The following is a 24,036-nucleotide window of genomic DNA, read 5'->3' on the forward strand; positions in this document are numbered from 1 at the left end:
ACAGACTTAGAATCAGAAGTAGATGCGTTGATTGAGGGCAAAGAGTGGAGACTAGCCTAGTGGGAAGGAGCATTTCAGAATTGAAAGGGGAATATGAATAGAAGCTGATGACAATGATAAATCAGACCCACACCCCACATCCTACAGGATGCACCTGCTTCCTTCTTCTTCACAAACCTTGAACTAGCTGGGAGCCCAGGATCATGTAGCACAGAGAGAGGTTTGGAAGATTCTCAGGTGGTGCCAGCAAAGGAGTTGTGGGGTGTCTTCTGACCTGATTAGAATTCACCTCTCTGAATTCGCGGGGTTTGGACCTGGGCACAGGCTGGCCTCACTGAGAGGGCATGCAGAAACTGCCTTTGGAGGGGGCGGGACGGGCTGTCAGCCAATGGATGTTAAACGACAAAGACAGTGTATCCTCCCTCAGGGAGAAGAGCAACACTTAGGATTGTCCCACCTTCTGCTCAATGCACTAAGAAAATGAAGCCAAGTGACTGAAGTCAGCACATCTCTTTTCCTACTGCAGCACCAGTTTCTGGATTGTCCCAACTCGTAGGCCACAGTCAGGGTGGCTGTTGAATAAGGATGCCAGACCCATGAGAAGCTCCTTCCCATCCATGTCGGCCACAGGTAAACAAGGCAGGGAATGGGAATCAGCAGAGCAGGTGGGCAGGGCAGGCAACGAGCGCTTGTTGAATGTGTGCTTGACACTTTACCTGAGTTATTCCGTTGAGTCTTCACAATAGGTCTGCAGAAACGTTTTATTATCTCCATTTTACTAGTGAGGCAATTGAAGCTGTAAGACAAGTAACTTGCCCAAGGTCACTGTTTATGGAGCAGAAGTCTGAATCTATCCGTCCATCTCTTTATTCAAATATTTGTTGAGGGTCCACTAGGAGCCATCCACTGTGCTGGGCCACTGTGCTGACGCCCATTAGTGGAGGATCAGTATCCCCGTCACACACGCAAATGTACAGCTCTCAGGCTTCTTTGGATAAAGGGAGCACATGACAGAGTCAACAGATCTGGCCAGGGCTGCCCCGAGGACTTATTTGGCTGCTAGCACCATGTAAGTTTCTGGGCCTAGTAGGATCAGGACCTAGAGGTGGGTCATGCTTCGCCCCCTTGTAGGGCTACCAGATTTAGCAAATGAAAACACAGGACACCCAGTTACATTTGAAGTTCAGATAAATAAGGAATAAATTTTTTTTTTTTTTTTTTTTTTTTTTTTTTTTTGTGAGGAGATCAGCCCTGAGCTAACATCCGCCAATCCTCCTATTTTTTTTGCTGAGGAAGACGGCCCTGGGCTAACATCGGTGCCTATCCTCCTCCACTTTATATGGGACGCCGCCACAGCATGGCTTACCAAGCAGTGCGTCGGTGCGCGCCCGGGATCCGAACCAGCGAACCCCGGGCCGCCGCAGCGGAGCGCGCGCACTTAACCACTTGCGCCACCGGGCCGGCCCAGGAATAAATTTTTTTTAGGATAAGTATATCCTATGCAGTCTTTGGGATACACTTATACAAAAAAAAAATTTGTTGTTTGCCTGAGATTTAAATTTAACTGGGTGTCCTGTATTCTATCTGGCAACCTTACCCCCTTGCCCTGTCCTGCCACAATGCTGAGTGAAGGACAACCCTCAGGGTCCTGGCAGGGTACTAAATAGCCTCTTCCACCTCAGAAGGAGTCAAGGTGGTCCCCACTCCCTCACCCTTGGATGGTCGGTGTTCTCAGCACGGCCAGCTCTTGCATGAGACAGTGAATCTGCCCAGCTGTGCAGTGTCCGCTCCTGGGTGGGATCTGCTCCTGCTTCTCATGGCTCCTGAGAACTGAGCGTGGGGGGAGCTCAGTGGCCACCTCCACCTGGATGGCCACAGACCCCCAAACAGCAAACTCAACATGTCCAAAACTGACCCACCATCTTTTCCTCCAACCTGCACTTCTCGCCTTGTTTCTTCTATTGGTGACTGGGCTCCCCCAAGCCGCAAACTTTGGCTTTTCTTTCCTTCTGGAACCCCCCAGATATTCAGTGACCACAGGCTGTCTTCTTCCCCCTTCACGTCTCTCTGCCTTGTCCTCCTCTCTTCGTCTCTAGGTCATAGCCCAAGTGTCAGCCATCATCATGCCTCACCTGAATTATATGAAGAGCTTTTAATCTCTCTCCTACTAATCCAGCTCTCATGGGGAGCTCGCAGGGTGATTTTTCCAAGATGTAAATCTGATTCTACACTTGCTCATATTCAGATTGTCTCTGGCTCCTTAGCTCAGCATACCAGCCTGTGATGATTTCCCCCCACACCTCTTTCGACCTGTTGCACCCCTCTCCCACCTACATCCCTCTCTCTCTCCATCTGAAACCATTGCACTTTCCAGAACACGTCATGCTCTTTCCTAACTTTGTCTTTTAAAATTCAGCTTAATTGTCATCTCCTCCAGGAAGCCTTCCCTGGCTCAGAGGTTATGGAGATGTTCACCCTGGGCATGCTCACCTAACCACTTATCATGCTGTTGTATTTGACTTTGTGTTCCTGTGGGGAGCACGGTGTCTACACATAGTAGGTGCTCAGTAAATGGTAGCTGAATAAGTAATTACAAGATTGAAAACTTATTTACTGATCAACTCTGAGTTCACAAAATGCCAACCTAGGCTAAAACCACTTCCTTTTCCCTTTGGTGTTTGGATGCAACCCCCTCTCCCTCTTTTTTCACTCCCTTCTGTGAGAGGAGGCAGGACCAGCAGCCCCCCAGATTTCTCACCCCAGGCCTCATGTCCTGGACCGGAGACTCTCAGACCCTGAATGGCTAGATCCTAATGTTATTGAAATCCCCAAATGGGCTTTGACAGCTCTCAGGGGTTAATGAAGTAACCCGTCTTGTGCCCCCGGAGACAGGCAATATTGCTGGAGCAGAGGTTGCAGTATAAATTAAATGAATTTCATGACATCAGTCTGGTGCCTATGCAGATATTTTCCCACACTCCAAAAACTCAGAGTGGCCTGTGACTGCTGGCTGACTGTGCCCTGGAGAGAGGAGAGGATGAAGGAGGAGGTGGGGCTGTGGGCCAGGCTGGAAGGACCAGGAGGCATGGCACGGTGGGAGCCACATGATGGCACGCAGTGCAGGAGGAACAAGGGCCCGATCCTGCCCCTGAGATTCTCCCTCCATGAGCGCTGGAAGCCAGATGCCAGCAGAGGCCCTGCCCCTAAAGCGGAGATGCTCAGGTGCAAGAAAGGGGAGAGGCAAAGGGGTCGTTCTTTTCTGAGAACATAAAGCCAATGATGCAGATTGCTGCGTTCTGAGGGAACCAGCCCTCCTCTTTTCTTGCCCACCACCCAAGCCCCCTCCCCACAGCCGGCTCGCAGACTCCACATCAAAGATCTTACAGGTTGTTTCTCGACTCTCACAGGTTGTGTGCGCCCTCTGAGAACCCCGGCTCAGCTGTGGTGGGGAATATTAACACTCTTGAAGAGCATTTTTTTGAAAACTTAACTGGGGTTTCTACAAGAAAAAAAGCAACTGGGGACTTACATGCCCTATGACTGGAGCACCTATAGTTTTACTAAAAAAATGATGAACTGTTCTATCCCTGAACTACAGTGCAGTGTGCTCTGTGGAGAGGTGGGAAGGGGGCCACAAAGTGACCCTACCGTGTTGACCACCGCATGGCTGCCCCGTTTCACGTGGGTGATGGAGCGTGGATTCGGAGGGCAACCGGGAACAGGATTAAACAAGTTTGGAGTCTTTATTCATTTGTTTATTCACCAACCACATTGAGTGCCAGGCACTGTGCTTGGCAACAGACCTTCCCAGAGAATGTTTCCTGCTCTCAATTACAGAGAAGGGAGTTCCTGCAGAAGTGATAATTATAATGGGGCCTGCATTTTATCTTTCAAGTGCTTTACTGTCATTATCTCTGTAGCACTCACAGCCCCTAGTGAGATAACTAGTCATCACTTACTGCTGCCTGCTGGGAAAATGTGGGGAAACTGAGGTAGAAGCTGATGTGCTGACTTCAGACTAAGGGGGAGGGCCATGTAGCTGCTGAGCAAAGCTCCTGGGAGGGGCTGGCTCCCTGCACAGGTCTCACTCAGCCCTGGGAGCCACCTCCGTTGCAGAGGCCCAACACCTGGGGACTGAACAAATGGATCTGCCCTCCCAGGGAGGCTGTGCACACTGGGCCAAGGAGGCGGGGGCAGTGGAAAGACTGCCGGCTTTGGTGTAAACACATCTGAGTTCCGGCTCCCACCCTACCTCTTGCCGTCTGTGTGAGCTTGTGTAAGTCACTCGCTTCTTTCAGCCTCAGTTGTTCACTTTTTTTAAAAGGTTTTCTTTGTTTTATAATTTTATTTATTTTTTCCCCCAAAACCCCAGTAGATAGTTGTATGTCATAGTTGCACATCCTTCTAGTTGCTGTATGTGGGACGCGGCCTCAGCATGGCTGGAGAAGCAGTGCATCGGTGTGTGCCTGGGATCCGAACCCCGGGCTGCCAGCAGCGGGGCGCACGCACTTAACTGCTAAGCCACGGCACCGGCCCAAGGGAGGTAATGCCGCTTTCTTTGTAGAGCTGTTGAGATCATTAGAGGGAATGTGTGTAATGTTTGCAAGGTGCCAGTCATGGTAGGTGTTCAATAAATGCAATTATTATGCTTATTACAGCTGTCCAGTGCTGGTCCCTGACTCTTTTTGAGATGCCAGGTGGCAGCATCTGTGACTGCCAGCAAGGGTTGCTTGTCCCCTTGGCCCAGTCCTGGGGTGGTCGAGTCAGTCCACCAGGGCGGATTGCATCCCAGTTCCCAGGGGATGGGTCTCAGGACAGCCATGGTCGGGTGAAAGCAGCCTCCCTGCTGTGGGGATGCCACACTGCATGCAGGGGTGGTGCAGGGACGCAGCAGTCAGCAGGAAGCAGACACTGGGGCTGATGGTGATACGAGACATCTCTCCTTAAACAATTAACCTGAAAGTCTCCTGATCACTCAAACTGAGGTCCAGCAAAGGGTGGGGGTTCCCCCTTCCTCCTGTTGGCTTCTCATTCTCACTTCTTTTCTCTGGAAAAAGATGCTTTACATGTTAATTTCACTTATACAAACTTCTTGGGTGGACGGTACAAACAAGAGATGCCCCTAGCCCCCATTCCTATGAAGGAGGACCTTGAATCTACTCCCATTAAGGCTGGTTGAAAGGTATGGATTAGACCAGTGTTTTTCGAATGTGAATAGTAAGCATATGAATTACCTGTGGATGTTGTTAAAAATGCAGCTTCTGGGTTCAGTAGGTCTGGGGTAGGGCCTGAGAATCTGCATTTCTAACAAGCTCCCTGGCGGTGCTGATGATACAGAGCCATGGCCACACTTGGAGTAGCCAGGGATGGGTGATTGGGTCTTCTTGGCTGACCTTCTGCTGACTGGGGCTCTCTCCCCAGGTTTCTCCAATTTGTCCTTCCATTCTTACCAGGTCTGGTGGCCAGACCCCTTTGCAACATACAAGAAAGGCGTGTCTGATCTGGAGAGTGCGAGCGGGAGAGTAGAGGCAACTGGGGGGCAGGGACAGTCAGGCAGGTGTCAGGGGAGGGAAGGAGGACCTGGAGCTCTCCGTGCTGGAGCTTCTCACATGTCATCTGTTCCAAGCAGTTTCTCCAACAACACCTTTCTTCTCTCTTTGCCTTATGTCCCAGTTTGGGTCAGGTTTGCCTCCTCAGTGCTTCTATATTCCAATCACCTGTTTACTTGTATGTCTCACCAGCTAGACTGAAATGCCCTCAAAGAAGGACCTTATTCAACTTTGTCTTCCCAGCACAGGGCTTAATGCTCAGCACATCGTAGATGTTAAGAAATGTTTGGGAATGAATGATGGATGACTCATTCACATACAAGCTGGAGGGGTTTCACTTCCTGGCTCTTTATTCACTCGTAGTCCATGAATGTTTATAAAGTATTAGGTGTGGGCTGGGGTATAAAAAGAAGGCTAAGGCAATGTCATTGCTGTCGTGAGGCTTCCAGCTTGTGGGGAGACTCACTGTCCGTAATGAACTGTCACACAGAGCAGACTGTGCTCAGTGTTGTTTGGTGGGGCTCTTGGCTTGGGAGAGCACAGAGGATGGAGAGACACGATCTGGCTTGAGGAGTGGAGGAAGATGTCATGGAGGACGTGGTGTATTGTCCAGGCCTTGAAGGATGGGCAGGTTTTCAAATGGTAAAGCAGGCTGGGGAACATCATTCAGGAAGAAGAAATAGTGTGGTGAAAAGCATGAAGCTGGGAAAGTTTTAATTCACAAGCCAGGCTCTGTAGCATCTAGAAAGGGCTTCCAAAGGTGGGAGAACTGAATATTGTTAGGCGTACACTCAGGCACAGCCAGCCAAACCCTCCTCCTGCCGGGAGCAAGGAATCAGGCTTTATTAACGACGTACTTGACAGCAGGCACTGATTTCCCTTTTCCCCAGCAACATTAGATTAGGAACACCAGGCAACTAGCCATGAGGAACTCTCTGGAGCCGTCAGGCCCTGAGAGGAGGATGGAGGGGAGCAAGGAGGATAAATGGCTTCACTCTGTGGGGCCTGGAGCCTCTTTCAGGGACCTGAGGATGGCCTAAGTTTCATCTACCTTCACCTTCACTAACCAAGCTCACTCAGGTACGTTATCTTTGGGCCATCCCTGGGAGTTTTATCCTTCCTGTTATAGTTTCCTGTTTTTGATATTTTGGGGCATGCAACCTGTCAACCCCACATCCCAGCCTTTTGCTTTTTGGAGGTTTATGCCAATCACATTGACGAAATTGCATTCTGGATGCAATAAACAGAGGATGCAGGCTTAGTCTAGCCTGAATCTTCCATTGGTTGTTCATCGAAATGTTGACACCCTTTCCATGTCCTGTGCTCAGTGGAGTAGACACCTTGTTTGGGAAGAGTTCACACAATTCTAGGGAGCGTTGGTAATTGTAGAAAATAGAAGTTTCACAAAGGCTCCGGATGGTCTAAGAAATTCTGAAATCCTTGGTTTCTTCAGAATAGCCTACCACAGGTCAAAGAAGTTCTGCCCTGACACCTCACCTCCCTCTCTCCCTATTTCCCTGTCTCAGAGGGGCTCAAGTCAGCTGTCAAACAGTCTACTCCTCCTGCTCAGTCCTTCCTTCCTTCCATCCCCGACACTCCAACCCATGATGTCACACCTGGGTCAGAGAGACCCCACCGGTCTCCTCCTGCCCCTTTCTGATGGGAATTAACCCCAGCCGGGACAGAAGACCAGGTCAGCCTCTTCTCCCAGGGCCTACGCGGCCACCCCACGTGTGCAGGAAGTCTAAGTCCAGGGTTGCCTAGAGGCAGGCTGGCTGCAGCTGGTCAAGGAGAAAAACAGTTCAAAGAATTAACTATTCAACAGATAGCTATTGAGGGTTAGGAAGGACCACCCAGGCCACGCAGTCCAACCTCCTTCCTAACTCAGGAGTGACCGCATCTCCAGTCTCACGTCTGCTCACACACTGCCCATGTGGCCCACTACCTTCCCTAGAAGCCCATCCTTGGACAGTTCTAAATACTGATGAGTTTGCCTTCATTTTGAACAGGAGTCCATCTCCATGTAGACACCCCTCCCACACACACCAAATCGATTTATCCTCTGGGATCCCACAGAAGAGTGCAATCCCTCTCTCCAGGTGTCCCCTCAATTATTTAATATGGATGCCCTTGGACTCTGAGTCTTCAGTTCCCCAGACTGAAAGTATTTTGTTCTTTCAGCTGGCCCCCAGAAGTCATAGTTCCCAATTCTCTGCCAGCCTGGGCGTTCTCTCCCAAACATACTTTTTGTCTCCCCTGCCATTTAAAGGGTGGGATCCAGGCTTGAGATCCACAATTCAACACAGAATAGTGTAGAACTGTCACCTCCTTTCTTCTAGTCACTATATGGTAATCATCCAATCTAGAGCCCATTCAAGCTTTCCTCTGTCTAAAGTTGTTATATATGTATTTTGCCATCACATTACATCATCGGTTCATAGTGAACTTACAGTCAATGAAAACCCTATGTCTTTTCCGTATGTGCTGCTGACAAGCCATTTTTCCTTCATCCTCTACTTGAACAGTTTGCTTCATCTTTCTTGTATGGCTAGTAAGTTAGCAGTCTAGAGCAGCCCTCTGCCTGTCCATGTACTATAAGAGGCTTCTTTAGCAGATTTTTCTTCCCCTTGCTCCTCAAGTAGAGTTTTCTCTTCTTCTTCATTCTCCTCTTGGAACAAACCCTGGCTATGAACCGGTGTGACTGGCACTAGTCTCACTAACAATCCTCTGAGAGGGAAAGGAGAGGGCAATGCCCTGAGGGAGGGACCAGAGCCCCAGTTGGGCAGATCCCTGCTAGGGTGGCTGCTTGTGGAGCTGAAGGAGGCCTCTCTGGCTCTTGGAATCTAATATCTCGTTGACAGTAAGGTAAGCAGCATGGAGCCTAGTGACTTCAAAAAATAATAGTATCTGTCATTTTTTGAGCACTTACCATGGGCCAGGTACTATGCTAATCGCTTTTCATAAACTATATCATTTAATCTTCTTAACAAATCAGCGAAATAGTAATTTAAACCCACTTCACAGATGAGAAAAGTGAGGTTTGAAGATATTGCTGGTCCAACTGGGATTTGAGCACAGTTCTGTCTGAAACCAAACCTCAAATCTTACTGATTGTACTCGGTGTTCACTCTGTGACCGTGGCCTCTATTCCAAGCAGCTGAACAAGGTGAGACCCCAATGGGTACAAGCACTCTGCGGGAACACCATCACAGGCTTCTTGGCGCTCCTGCTCCTCCCCTCCTACACTCAGACTGTGGCAAGTTTGTAGGACTAATGGAATAAATCCTTCCTTGGATCCAGAGGACAGGTAACAGATACCCTCCAACCCCATTCTGTTCCATATCATAGTGATAGAAATAAGAATCCCCATCTCTGCCTGCCTCATAGGTTTGCATGAGACTTATAATCAAATCAAGTCACACACTATTGACCCCCTACCAGATGATAAGCACCAAGCCAGACCCTGAGCCAGTTATGGAAGAAGCGTCAGGCCTGGTCTGGGCCAGGCATGAGCCCTAGTTGGGGAACAAGATCTACACACAAGAAACAGCAAGAGAAAGAGATAAGACAATAAATGATCAGGAAACAAATTGTGAGAGGTGGATGCTCAGTGCAGTAAGAATTAGTTCACCAGGTTTTGTGAAATGGGTGGGACTCATCGTGGGTCCTGATGGGTGCTTGGTTTAAAGATATGAGGGCTGGAGCAATTACACGGAGATCCTATAGGAGGAAGGAAAGAAGGCACATAGAAGAGGGCTTTGAGACTCTGAGAGAGCTATGCGGGAAGCTCAAGTGTGTTAGGAAATGTTATATATCATCATGGTTATTCTTGCCCTAATCTGGATCTCTAACAACTACCCTCATGTCCATGAGTCTGAATCCATCTTCTCACCCTGCTCACCTGTAGTTTTGGGTTCTAACCTCCATGCTCCAACCCCGGTCTCTTCCTCCTAGAACGTGCAGAGAACAAGTCTCAGGAGACCACGTTCTTCAGGACATTCACCTTTAGGGTTGAGTGGTTTCAGCAGCGGGGGATGGATGCAGGAATGTCTCCCTATGGGCTTGTCAAAGAGTGGTTTTGTCAGGTCCTTAATTTATACACAGTGAGAGCATCCCCTCAAGGCCAGAGAGCTGCTGTGGAGAAAATGCTGCTGCCGCAGGTGCAGCATGTTGTGGGGACCAGGCTGGCGGGGCGCAGAGAGACAGGCGGGAGAGGAGAGTGGTGGGCAGAGAGGCCCAGAGAGGAGAGAGGTGCTTGGAGCGAAGAGGAGAAGGGAGGAGAAGGGGAAGGAAGGAGGGAAAAAGAAGAGGCAGATGTAGAGGGGGAGGAACTAGAGAGGGAAAAAAATAAAGTCAAAGGAAAGAGAGGTCCAGTAGTGGGAGGGGAGGGAGACACGGGCAGCATGGCAGTTACCTTAATCTCTTCCAAGTTTTCCTCATTGATTATGGATTTGCAGCAAAATCCTTTGCTATGGAAAGACATTTGCTTTACTCCTACTCTGCTGTCAAACAGAGGGAGGCCTCTCCCTGGGTGGGGCTGGCTGTGCAGTGCCAAGCAGGATGAGAAGAAGGTCTTGGAACCCTTCTCCGGTCTCAAAACTGTTTCGTCAGTGAAGTCTCCTGAAATAAAGTGCCCCTCCAATGCTCGGGCTCCTGTTTCATTATCTATTACACCAATATTTAGTAGCTTAAAACAGGGACTATTTTATCATTTCTCATGAGTCCTAGGGTCAGGAATTCAGACAGGGACAGCAAGAATGGCTCATCTCTGTTCCACATGATGTCCACTGGGGCTGGAATGCCCGAGATGCTTCTTCATTCACATGCCTAGCGCCTTCCTGAGGATGGATCTGCTAGGTTATGTGTTGGGACCTCCATTCCCACTGTTGACTCCTTCCCTGGTTCTCCTCCATGAAGTCTGGTGGATAGCAGGAACTCAGGAAATACATGTTGGAGGAATGAATGAATATGTGACTAAAGAATGCAACGAAAAAACACCGGTTATCTGAGGTACCACCCAAATCCAAGGACTCTGAGCACTGTGAAAACGTTGACACATGTCCTGGCTGAGTTCTCCCGGCCAGCCTCTGACTGGACGTGAAGAGAAGTGGCCCAGTGATTTTTGGGCAAGCTGTGGAGTGAGGGACATCAATGCCATTCCTGGGGGCATGCCCCTCACACCCAGGGCCCTGCACCATCTGGAGTATCCTCCTCTGTCTCTAAGGCCCCACCTCTGGTTCTGTTTCTTCTAGAAGCCTCCACTCGCTGAGTCAGCAGAGGAGGGAGTGAACTTCCTTCCACTTCTGGGAACTCACTGTAGTTTTAGCACTCCACTGTTTGTCCATTTACCTTCTTCACTTGCTCCTTTCTCCTGTAATCCAACAGGAGCTCCATGAACCCAAGGAGCTATGTCCTCTGGATGCTTTCTCACCCGCTTCTAACTCCCTCCCTGGTGTGTATGATAATACTGGGCATTTTTTGAGATTTCCATAAATATTGAATGAACAGAAACTTGGCATTGTGGAAAGTCTATACCTTTTAAAGGGCTTTCATAACCATCCTCACTTGATCCTCCTTGACCCAAGTCTGGGAGGTATATAGGGCATTTTACTGATAGAAAGACTGAGGCACACAGAAAGGTGAAAGGATTTGCTTAAGGTCACATGACTGGTCAATGACATTAAGGAGATCAATCCTTGTTAAAATTCTCTCTAGGCTGGTTGGGTGGTTGACTTTCCCACAGGACCCAGTGTGATCCAAGTCCCCTGGGACTGCCCCTGGAGCTGTTCCCAGTTCACGGTGCTGCCCAGGTCACTGCAGGAGCTGATTAAACGCCTTGTGACCAAATGGCAGTTATTGATTTGTTTCACTGTGTCCCAATCCTGCCTTACTCCCGTAGTCGGTCAGGAGGTCTGACTCACGTCTCATGTAGCCCTACACCAGAGCTTCCTCATTTTAAAGGTGTGGAAACTGGAGAGGAGACAAGACTGGTTCAGTCGTTCAGGTTGTTAGAATCAGTGTCAGGAGGAGGATCCAGGTCTCCTGTACACACTATGCATCTGGGTCAGGAGTCGCCAATATTCTAGCATACTCTTCTAGTAAGAAGGGACCCCAGATCCACCTCCAAAACTTATATTAAAAAAAATTGAGTAGTGATGAAGAAGAAAAAAAAAATGCCACCACAAGACCCTGTGTATGAGTCCAGGTTATTTTTTTTCTAGCAAAACCTCCTACCCACCACCTCCTGGAGTTTTTACCCAGTTGCCTGAACCTTCGGCATGTGGTTTTGTGGGCTTTAGTCTGTGTGTGGCATCATGGAATCCCTTCCCCATGAGCCATCCTTTAGGCTTTATAGGCATCAGCTCCTTCGGCCCTCAGAGTGATTGCTGTGAGAGAGGCAGGGCAGGGGCCACTGTTCCCACGTGATGGATGGGAGACAGAAGAAGCAAGGCTAGACAAAGTCAGAAGCCTCCTGATTCTCAACTGGCCTTCCTGGTCTCTTATGAAGGGATCATTCTGAGGGTGAAGAAAGGAGTGTTTGGTGAGTCTATATGAACAAGCAACAATGCAGTGGGCCTGAGGGACCCACTGACAGCCTGCCTTGTCACCTGAGTTCCCCACCCAGGAGAGAGTCTCTTCCCAGTTCTCCCCATCTTCATTGGCATGCAGAGTCTCTAAAGTGTTTTGCTCCTGACTGATATGCTCATCTTTGGCAGAGACCTTGGCCTTGCCCACCATCTACAGTGAGTAGAGAAGGGTCTGTTGCAGTAGGGTTCTGATCCACTATTCCATCCCCTGCCCCCAAACCCTTCCAATCACCTGGATGAGCCACAGCCCCAGGCTACTGGGGAAGCCACGTTCCTTTGCCAGCCTGGCTCACCCAGTAAGGGTGATTGACCTCAGACTCACAGCTCTGCCCAGCTGAGGCCGAGCCGTTGGGTGGGACTTCTGATGTGCTGGGACTTCTGGGGCACCCGTGAAAGTGGAGTGGAGGATGGCAGAGGCAGAGATGGCTTCCACTCCCATCCCCTTTTCTCCCCCCTCCCAACCTGGCAAGCATGGCTTAGGTTGAGAATCCCTCACTGAACATCTGCCAGCTTCCTCTGGTCCAGCTCAGCTGGTGGTGCCTGGAAAATCTATGTGCCAGCACCCAGCCCAGCACCTCACGCATAGTCAGCACTTTAGACCTGTTGGTGTTCTTCCCTCTCTTCCTCCAATCTGGTCCATTTCCTGAAATGGGCTCCAGGGATTGGCAGGAGAATGAAGGAGAAATTCTAGTCTCCTAGTATCGATTTTGGAGAAAAGAGAATTTCCTATTTTCGTGAGCCTCTGCTTTCAAGGAATCAATGGAAATGTGTTTATCAGAAAGTCTGCCTGGCCCCGGCAGGGTTTGAGTGATACAAACCACTGGAGGAGGAGGTGAAGAGGAATTGCCAGATCCTGGGCACTTGAGAATGTTGTCTTTATTTGATAGGAGGTTTCTTCAAGCTGTTCAGCACCTCCCCGCACAAACGTCCTGTTCTCGGCTGGTCTTTGCAGCTGGGGATTCAGCGGCTGTGCCACCAGTGGGGTGGACAAGTGTGGGGTTTTACTTTGTCCTCAGCGCAGGTCACTCTGGACCCTCCCGGCATTCTGCACAGAGCACGAGGCACTGACTCACCTGTCTGCAGGGCTGGTCTCCTCGCTAGAAGTCTGAGCTCCAAACCCTCTCGTCCTTTCATGGACTCAGGGACGATGGTGGAGGGAACGGACTCTGGTGAACCTGCTTAACTGCTGCATGCCTCGGTTCTTTTCCCTGCAAGGGCAGAGGGAAGCAGTGTCTCCTTGCGGCACTGGCCTTGCCCTGACCCCATGACAGCTGAGAGCCTGGGCCTGGAGGGGCAGAGACAGGCTGCGGCAAGCTGAGTCCACTACCCGAGGGGCTGCTGGCCTGACAGTTGGGGAGTGAGAGTGCAGCAGCCTTGGCTCCAAACCCTGAGGTGCCGGGGTATTGGCTGAGAGCCAGGGCCCTGGAGCTGGGGACCTCTGCCCCTGAGGGCTTGTCATGTGACACAGTCATAGAATGTCTGCGATCTGCATGATGGTGTGGCATCCAAGGGGAGGCAGCTGATTTGCTGTTGCTTCTGCTTCTCTCCATCCCCTCATTAACCTGGGGTCATCTGGTAAAGAACGTTCCAGCCCTCTGCTTCTGAGAACCAGCCACTAAAGGGCATTCTCTTCTCCTCCTCTTAACAGCTCTATCTCTTCCCTCTCCATCTTTTCTTCTTCCTTCTCCGCATCTCCTTCCCTCCTATATCTTCCTCTTTCTCACCTCCTTCCTCAATGTCCTGTCTCTCTGTCTCACTCCTGCACTCAATGTGCACAGCCTCCTACGAGAAGCATACAATAAACACACATACATTCTCACTTATGATCATGTTAATAACATTCACATCCTTTTACACACAACCACATGCATGCACCACACACACAACTTCAAACTCACAAACAGTCATGTGTCCCCTCACTCACAAATGTCCCCATGCCCTCAGAGTCATGATCTCACCTCTGCCAGCTGACTTGACCAACAGCTCTGCTCCGATGAGCTGTCACACTATGGGACCAGTCACATCTCCTCCAGTGGTACTCCCATCCCAGCCTGGGCTAAGTGGGACAGGAGGGAGTGCAGGCAGTGGAGAGAGTCAATTCAAAGCCCATCCAGGCATATGCCTGAACAGAGCACCTCGGTAAACATGGGACCCCCAAACAGTGACTCTGATTTCAGGACTAAACCGTAACCAGGAGCTGGGTTCTTGGGTGGGTGAGTTAATGGAGTTGGGAGTTTTACTGAGAGGTCACTGGTTCAGACCCAGCTCCAGTCAACAGGAACTGAAAAATATTTTTATCTGACAGCTGATGGCCTCCATTAGCTGGCCAAGGGTCTCCTGCCTGCCCCACCATGCAGGCAAGGTCATTGTTGGTCTGTGTGGCGCCTTGGGGTTGGCACATGGCTGGCATAGAGCTTGGTGAACTGGTGGAGGCTGGGGCCAAATCCAAAAAAGATACACACACACCCTGCAACCCTCCTCCTCCCCTGCCCCGTGAGGACTGCTTTTTAAAAGGTGTCCTGTCTGAGCCTCATGGCTTGGTGCTTTAGTGTGATTCTACCTCTTTCTCTGGGAGGTCACTGTCCTGCACAAGACACATGGCTTGGTGAGCAGAGCACTGGCTGGATTCCAGCCCCCTTGAGCCCTGGTGCGTGAGCACAAACGGCATACCCATACACGCAGCCTTGAATAAGCACCCCCATACCCTCTCCCCACTCGGCCCCAGTCGGCCTCCTCGTTGTCATTGCTTTTTCATGACAGCTCAGAACCAAAGGGTGACAAACCTCTCCCAGACCTCTCTGTTCCTTTCCCCTCACAGGCACGGGCATTGGTGAGGTGTCATGCCCGAGCTGTCCATACTCAAGATGACCAGAACAATTCACTCATTTAAGGTCACAGCTGGCTCTTTGCTAACAGTGGTGGGAGAAGCAGCAACAATAGCACTCATTATAAGAGTTAAATTGCAAATAATCCTTCACAGTTTCCAAACTGTGTGCTTTGGCACACATGTCCCATCCTCCTTGAGAGGAACTGTGATAATGAAGATTCCCGCTGCCCTCATTGGCTCGTTCTACTTTGAGGGGCAGCCCAGTGTGGTGGCAAGAGAACAGAGCTAAGAATCAGGCCGACCTGGGTTTGAATCCCAGCTCTTGCCTATTTCGACCTATGTGACAGTTTTATAGCCTCTCTTAGCCTCAGTTTATTTGCAAAATGGGGATACTACCACCTGCCTTACAGGCTAATTGGGAAAATTAAATGGAATATTTTTTTCATCTTGGAGTTGGACATAGAGAGAATTAATAAGAAAAGTTATGGAGCTCAAATAAGGAATTAACTTTCTGGAAGGAACAGAGATACAACAGGGAGGGTCTAGAAGAGACTGAATTGTGCTTCTGATTTACTTCATGGAACATTTGTGGGACACTTGTTGCTCATAGGGTACTGTGCTAGGCAGGGGCTGTAACTGGGCAAGCCACCATCCCTGCCCTGCAAAGTCTTAGAAACCACAGTTCCAATGCACCATAACCCTAAGTCAGTTGTTGGTGTCAAAACAGAGGCATAAGACCAAAGGAGGAAGAGACCACACCTGCTTAGTGGAAGAAGAACAGTCTGTTGGAAGTGGTGGAAGAGATTTATTGAGATAAATCTGAAAAGGGATTGACAGGTGGAGGCTGGGTGGGAGGAAGGAGGTTGTGTTCCAAGAAGAGGGAAGAACTTAAGACACAGGCACCAAATGTGGAGGAGTGAAATAGTCCACTTCTGCCTGACCTTGGCATGTCATGGTCCTCAATACAGTGACCTGGAAACTGTGTGGTCCCCATAGAGAGACTGGATGGGAGAAAGCATAGTTACCTCTCAAGTCAGTGTCAAAGGAGAGCATTCTGACCTAGTTTATATAGACCACTCAATCTCTTTTTCTCCAAGATAGAAGAGGGTTCACCTTTTTCTGCTCTCATGCATTCTTTATAGTATATGTGGCAAATACCACTTCTGGACACTTTCCAAATGTCTAGGACTTTCTGCAGCTAAAACCAGCATCTTGCTCTTGAAGAGTCCCATTATAAAAAATCTTTTACATGTATACATCAAAGGGGAATTGGGGGCCTCAGGGCCATGAAAGGCAATAAGCAAGAAGAATTTGGGGAAATTCACAGAAATATTCTAAAATGGTTAGGGAAGGCACAAAAGGAATATATAGATGTATTTGGGGCATTAAACCATTGTGCTTTAAGATAACACTCAAATCTCCCAGGGAAGAATCACACCCCTCAAGCAGTATTTCCCATACTAGAGTAAAGAAGAAAATATTCTCTTGCAGAGAAAAATATTCTCAAGGACTCTAATGTTAAATTATTTTTATTATAAAGGCACTCAAATTTATGTAAACATAAAGCTATGTAAACATAAAGCTAATTCCTAATGTTTAGAAATCTTACATAATTATAAAACAGAAGTAAATTCATAAATTAAAACAAAAACTCACATTCAAATTAATCACATCAATTTAATGGAATATGCTGTTGTTTCACTCAGAATAAATCTCTGCTTACAAAGTGAATACCAAGTCTGACTTCTGAGTAATACAGTGCCAATTCCTTTGACTTTAAGATATCTGTATATGTTGTATAATAACCCAGTGTTTCCACCACTTGTCTTTTTTTCTGTAAACCCAAGATACAGAGAGCTGAACTAATTTCACCCCTTAAATCATGGCAAACTATGCCAATTTGTCAGTACAGGATCCCTTTCTTGAATTATACCATTTTCTTCTCCTTCATTCCTCCTGCCTTCCCAGTCCCCTCCCGTTCCCAAAAGCACCCACTTGAATGTGTGTGATATGCGTCCTTGGACATCTGGGGTTTTTTGTTTGTTTGTTTGTAGAATATATAGTGTTGTTTTGTGGTTTGGCTTTAATTTATGTGAATGATGTTGAACAATATGCTTCATTATGTTTCTTACTTTTTTCATTTACTGCCACATTTTTATGAACTACCCACGTTGCTGAGTGAAACTCTAAACTTTGCTTCTACCTGTGCATACAGTGCCGTGCTGTGCACTGGCTACGTTTTCATCAGCTAGTTCCCTGAGGCAAACACCTAGATTGCCTCCAATTTCCAGCTGCCACATAAAGCTGAGGCAAATCTCCTCATCCACTCGTGTGAAAGTTTCTCCAGAGTGTATCTCCAGAAATGGCCTGGTGGTTATGAAATACTTGTGCGTGGATAATTTCAATAAGATTTTCCTCCAGACTCTCTGTGCCAGTTGATGCTTCCAGGAGGAGAACATTTCTCTCCTTCTTACTTCCTTGCCAATCCTTATTAGTGTCTGACTTGAACACGTTTGCCAACTTGATAGGTGTAAATTATTATCTCATTGTTTTAATTGGCATTTTTTCCAATTAATAGTGAGTTGACCGTCTCTTCAAATGTTTGTTAGCCAGGTTGCTTTCCCCTACTGTGAATTTTCTACCCACAACTTTTGCCCACTTTTCTATTGGGTTTCCTTTCTTGTTCACTTGCAGGATTCCTTTATATCATAGATATTAATTTCTTATTGGTTTTATACTTTGAAACATCACCTCCAGGTTTGTGACCTATCTGTGAATTCTGTCTACGTGGCCCCATTGAATAGAAATCTTTAATTTTGATGTAGTTAAATCTATTCATTTTTTACTTTGTTGTTTGTGCTTCTTAAGTCTTAAAGTGTTTTCCCAACTCAAAGTGAAATATATTCTCATATTTTTTTAATCTATTAGCTTAAAGGTGTGAGGTTTGCTCTGGTTTTTTAGTATATAGCCTTTTAGGTTAATAAAGTTCTATTCTTAGGTTTTTTTGTTTTTGTTTTTGTTTTTTGTTTGCGAGGAGGACTAGCCCTGAGCTAACATCCGACGCCAATCCTCCCCTTTTTTTCTTGAGGAAGATTGGCCCTGGGCTAACAACCATGCCCATCTTCCTCTACTTTGTATGGGATGCCGCCACAGCATGGCTTAACAAGCCGTGCGTTGGTGCGCGCCAGGGATCTGAACCTGTGAGCCCTGGGCCGCCAAAGCGGAGTGCGCGCACTTAACCGCTGCGCTACCCGGCCAGCACCTATTCTTAGTTTTTTGAAGGTTATTTTTAAATCATATATAGTTTTGTATTTAATTAAATGCTTTTTCTGGTATATTAAAATAGTAATATAACCACTATATGAATATAGTGATTAAGAATAAACTTCTTTTTTTTTTTTAAATTTTTTGTTTATTGCAGTAACATTGGTTTATAACATTGTATAAATTTCAGGTGTGCATCATTATACTTCTATTTCTGCATAGATTACATCATGTTCACCACCCAAATACTAATTACAACCCATCAACACACAAGAATAAACTTCTGATGTTAAACTACCATTTCTTTTCTGGGATAAATCTTACTTGATTATCATCTTTTAAATGTTTCAATTCACTATTGTATTCAGTTAGTTAATATTTTATCTAGCTTTTTTGTTAATATTTTATCTAGCTTTTTTGTTTCTATGTGCATAAGTGAAATGAACCTATAATTTTTGTTCTTACATAGTCCGTATCCAGTTCTAGGCTCACAGTAGCCTCATGAAATGAATTGAGCATCTTTCTTTTTCTGTTTTCTGGAACAACTGGTGTAATGTAGAGATTATTTATTGCTTGAACATTTACCAGAATACCACCAGACCTGGGATTCTTTGGAAGTTGTTCATTGTTTTTTTCAATATCTGTAATAAATATTGCATTTTAGATATTTTAAGGTTTATCCATTTTTTGTAGTTTTTTCAATTTTATTGGAACACAACTAGTCATAATATTCTTATATTATTATTATTTTTTTTTGCTGATGAAGTTTGGCCCTGAGCTAACGCCCGTCACCAATCTTCCTCTTTTCGCTTGATGAAGATTCGCCCTGAGCTAACATCTGTGCCAATCTTCCTCTCTTTTGTATGTGGGTCACTGCCACAGCATGGCCGCTGACGAGTGGTTTAGGTCTGCACCCAGGAACTGAATCCCGGGTAGCCAAAGTGGAGCACATGGAACTTAACCACTAGGCCACCAGGCCGGCCCCTCTTATGTTATTTTTAAAACTCTCTGTTGTGCCTGAATTTCCCTACTTTAAATTATTCATTCATTCATTCATTTGACTTAGGGTAAAAAGCCTCTATGTTCCTCTCTGGGTTCGACCTTCTGCATTTGCTGCCCATTCCTTCTCTCCCCTCAAGGTTACCCTCTCCCTCTGAGAACAAGCCGAATCCTCTGCCTGGGTGAATCTCTTTTCCAACAACTCTGCTTCCAAGAGCCTAGCCCTGGGCTTTGTGGATGTGGTGCTGGAAGAGGAGCTAGTAATGCAGTCGGGGAGGGGTAGTGATGAGGTGGGGGAGGGGTAGTGATGCGGTGGGGGAGGGGTAGTTGCTGTGTCATCTCCTCAGTTAGTTTCTCATGAGCTTGTGTCAATTAAGCCAGCCCTACTTGTTGCCAAGATTATTGTAAACAATAATGCAAACACAGGCATTGGAGTCACATCAAAGTAATTGATTACACGGTGGCCAACTCCATAATCCAGATTATTCTATTAACTACTTTTTAAAGATCCATATCAAAATGAAAGCACAAAATGAAAGGACAAAAAAGCACCCTAGGGAATTTAGAAATTCCCTAGAGTTCTGTTGATCCCAGTTTGAGACGTACTGTTTTGAAGGATTTCTACTTGCCTGTATGCTTTGCTCTATTTATTTTTATTATTAATCCTTTACAATCTTAACACATATTAACATGAGGAAATCATAATATTTTACAGCTTAAACAAAATGAGGAAATATTATACAGGCAGAGAAAATGACATTTACAAAGATATGAAGGCAGGAGAGGGCAGAGGGTGAACATGAGGTACACCGAGTAGAGGTTTCTAGAACACATGTACCGGAAGAGTGGGCAGTGAAGGTAGAAAAACAGAGCTATGAATGAATGAAGGGCTACGGAGAACAGAGGAGGATGAGGCTCCAAGAATGTCACTGAGTGCCAGTTAGGAGCGGTTTCAGGACAGGGGTGGGGAAGGAGGTCCGTCTACTGTGGAATTGAGGGCTGGGTTGTGGAGAAGAGACACCAGGGGTGGAAAGCTCGCCTCTGGGTGGTCATTCTTGTATTGAGCCCATTCTACGTGCTGGGCTCTGTGATAAGTGCTGTGGCTGCCTCCGGGTACAAGAAAGATGAAGTCTGCCCTCGTGGAGTTTATGGCCTAATGGTGGGGATGGACATCGCAAAAGCAAGCAGTACTGTGACAGAATAATTTCTGATCATGGGAAATAAAGACGGAGTACTGAGAAGGAAGTAAGCAGAGTGGTGTGGTGAAAAGTAACTGCACGCAGAAGTCCTTTAAATAGGGGGTCAAGGGAGTGTTTTGGGAGGTGACTATAAGCTGAACTCTGAAGGCAGAGAAGGAAAGCTTGGGAAAGAGCTTTTAAGCCAGAAGGAACAGCAAGAAAAAGCTGTGAGATGCAGAAGTGATGGGCACACTCAAGGGAAGGGGAGGAGTCTAGAGCAGCTGGAGAGAAGTGAGTGCAGGGGAGGGCAGGTGGGGCCCGACTACGGTGGGGGGCTCAGATTCCTCCTGGTGTGGCGGGGTGCCCTAGGAGGGCTTCTGTCCAGGAGGCAAAGAGCCTGGCCTAAGCTTGCTTTACAATCCCTCTGGCTCCTGGGAGGGATCTAGATTACAGAGTAAGAGTGGAAGATGCTGAGGTGCCCCAGGCATGAGGTGAGGGGAGAGGAGCAGGCACGGTGGGGAGGTCTTCTGGAGGCAGAGCTGACGAGGATGTCACACGTGGGACTTGGACAGGGCCTGAAGGAAGAGGAGAAACCAAGGATGGCTCCTGAGGTTTTGGGCAGAGTGACACATTTACAGAGATGGGAAGACTAAGGGTGGACCAAGCTGGAGTACAGATAGGCAGAAGAGCCCAGCTAGTGGAAGAGAGGAGAAAGGTGACTCTCCAGAAGGAGAAGATTGTTTTACCATGGGAGAAGACTGAGTTTGCTTGCAACAGAAGGAAAAAGGGCCACTGGACAGGGAAAATGAAACAGGCAAGTGTGCGAAGGGGCAGCTGATGGGTGAGGAGAGGATGGTGTGTGGACTGAGGAGTGAGCTGTCAGAGAGAGGGACGCTCCCCTCCCAGCCATGGAGAAATGGTGAAAACTAGAATTGTGCCGTCTCAGTCTTCTTTGGATGCCTAGGCATCTGCTGCCATGTGATGGTGGAGTGAGATGTTGATGTGACGGCAAGGTTGCCCCTTTAAGTTATTTGAAACCGACTGAGTAACCTGAGGCTGTGTTCCCGTGGTTAACTTACATCCTGTTTTGCTGCTATCACACAGGTCCTTCTCATTCAGGCAAAGCAGCTCATTTTTTTTAAAGTGGAGCTTTATAGTCATTAAACATTTATTGAGTGCGTACTATAGACCAAAAATCTCTGAAGGTTTGAGGGTATACAAACATAGCCAAGGCGTTGTTCCGGGTCTCAAGGAACTCACAGTCTAGTTAGGAAGGTGACAGCGAAACCAGAACATAAAACCTGGCAGAACAAAATGAGTGCTAGGAAGGAATTACAAGCATCAGCCAGCAGGAGAGGAAGTAAAATATAACTCTGATGGGCCGAGGGCGCCGTGGATCAGAGCTGGCTTTGTGGAGAAGAGAACTTGGCCGGAATTTTGCCTCCAGGTGAAGGAGGGGGAGGGCGTTCTAGAAGGGGGAATGAGGTGAACAAAAGCAGACTACTCATGCCGCCTGCACTGCACACACTTGGGGAGGGTCATCTGCCAGAGATGGAAGTAGAAAAGGCTGGAAGACCAGGGGTTTAGCCTTAGAGAAGAGACCACGCCAATGAGCATGGAAGCCAAGGGACTGATGCTGCACCCTCTCTTGGGGGCTACCTGGGCCTCTCCTTCCTGACCCACACCCTGGAGTCACACAGCTCCAGGTAAAGGGGGCCCCCCGGCCAACAACACCTGAGCACGGCAGGAGCTCATGTCTGCCTAGAACTCGGGGCTTTCCACAGTACAGCGGGGACCGCAGTTAGACGACTTTCATTACTGTTACCATCGTAATTGGCATTTCACACACTGCCTGTTATCTCCTTCTGGTGTTTAGCAGCTTGGAAATGTTCTGCCTGTGATTTTTTTCATCTAAGCAGAACCATCTACTCTCGCTTCTCCTCCTCCCTATACTTTGCTTCTTTCTCCTAAAAAAGAGCTCGAGACCATGAACTTTTTTTTAGCACAAAATAGTGACAAACGTATTTTTGAATATTATAACAAAGAAAGGCATTATGTGGCTGAAAAAAAGGCTCTTAAAGAATGAAATAAAACCCCACATGCCTAAATTTGAAATCTGCCCCTCCCCCAAGAAAATACACTTGAGCGATTTTTGTGTGTGTGGTGAACAATCCTACTTGTTCATAGGTTAGGAAGAGCTTTAAAGAAAACACAATGCTCCCTTTTTTTGCATATGCCAAACATTTTCACCCAGGGCAAAATCAGTTGCTATTTTAAATAAATTGATTTTTCTGGAGGATGCTGTAAAAATATTATTGCAGGCAGAGCCAGCCTGGGGCAAAACAGTGTGAACTGAGCAAAGCTTGTCTTTGGTGCTTTCCTGATATCTCTTCTCTGTTCAGGGGCTGATCTCCGCCGGCACCCGTCCCATCCTGCCTCCTTAGGGCTTAGATTCTGATGAAGAGAACTGGGAGCCAGGAAAGTAGAGTCACCTCTGGCTCAGGCAGGAACCAGATGTAAATGGGTGAAGCAGGCATGGCAGAAGACACTAGGGAGCAGTGGGGACTGGGGCAGAGAAGAGAAAGCCTGCTGTGACTAAAGGGCGAGGGCTAGTCTGCTCCAGCTGATTGTTTCCATAGGTAGTACAAGCCTGATGTTGCTAGAACTTCTAATTTTTTATGAGTACAGAAAAATTTGAATTTTATGTGAAAATTTCATATTTTAAAGCATTCTTCAGGCCACACAAACACATCTGCAGGCCTAATTTGGCCTGCAGACAATAAGCTTGTGATCTCTGGGCCAGGTTGTGTCTATGAGCCTTCTGGTTCTATTGGCAGTTGGTAGAGGATTCAGGTTCTACTGTCTCTATTGAGTATTTTAAAACTGCGACCTCTTAAAGATAGGAAGCCCAAAGAATGCGTCTCTAATGGTGGGGCTTGAAGCTTCATGATGGGCCATTGGGAAAGTTATTTACAGCAACAATCTACCTGGCTCTGCGCCTGCTCCCCCAGCAGATTATGCCATCCAGGCAGCTTGGGTGCCCTGCCCACACATAAGGCTGGCATTATTTTTGTGGTCTCTGTCCATTAAAAAATGACCCAGTCAGTGCAGTCAAATCCACAGGCAAAGTTGGCCTTATGTCCGGGGTAACATTTTAACAGAATAATGACCTGAGTCAGACAGGAGTCCCTTTAGTGGCCGTGGGGCAGGGTGTTTGTAGAGACCTGAGTTATGAGGGCAGGAGAAAACTGCAGTGTCAGTCTTTGGTCATATAATTGTACACAACTACCTCCTTGCCCCACACACATTCACCCTTTAATATACTACCAAAAACTCACTTGCTCGCCTTGGCTCCCAGGAATTAGGAAAAATTTGGCCCTGTCCAAAGTCCTTCTCGTGGCCCTTAGCCCAGGTGAGAATAGTAGTCAGGTCCACAACTTTCATACAAAATGTCAGCTTTGTCATCTCTGCAAGTCTGATATCTACAGCAGATGACTTTTCATTCAATATTCTAGTATTTGCCAGTGTTCAGTACCAAAGTGACTGCTTTTTAGTTCCAGACAAAAGCTTAGTTTAAATAACTGATAAATTTTAAGTTAGACCAAAGTATATGCCAATCATTTATTGCTTAA

Source organism: Diceros bicornis, chromosome 4 (assembly GCF_020826845.1).
Source record: "Diceros bicornis minor isolate mBicDic1 chromosome 4, mDicBic1.mat.cur, whole genome shotgun sequence".
NCBI classification, from domain to species: domain Eukaryota; kingdom Metazoa; phylum Chordata; class Mammalia; order Perissodactyla; family Rhinocerotidae; genus Diceros; species Diceros bicornis.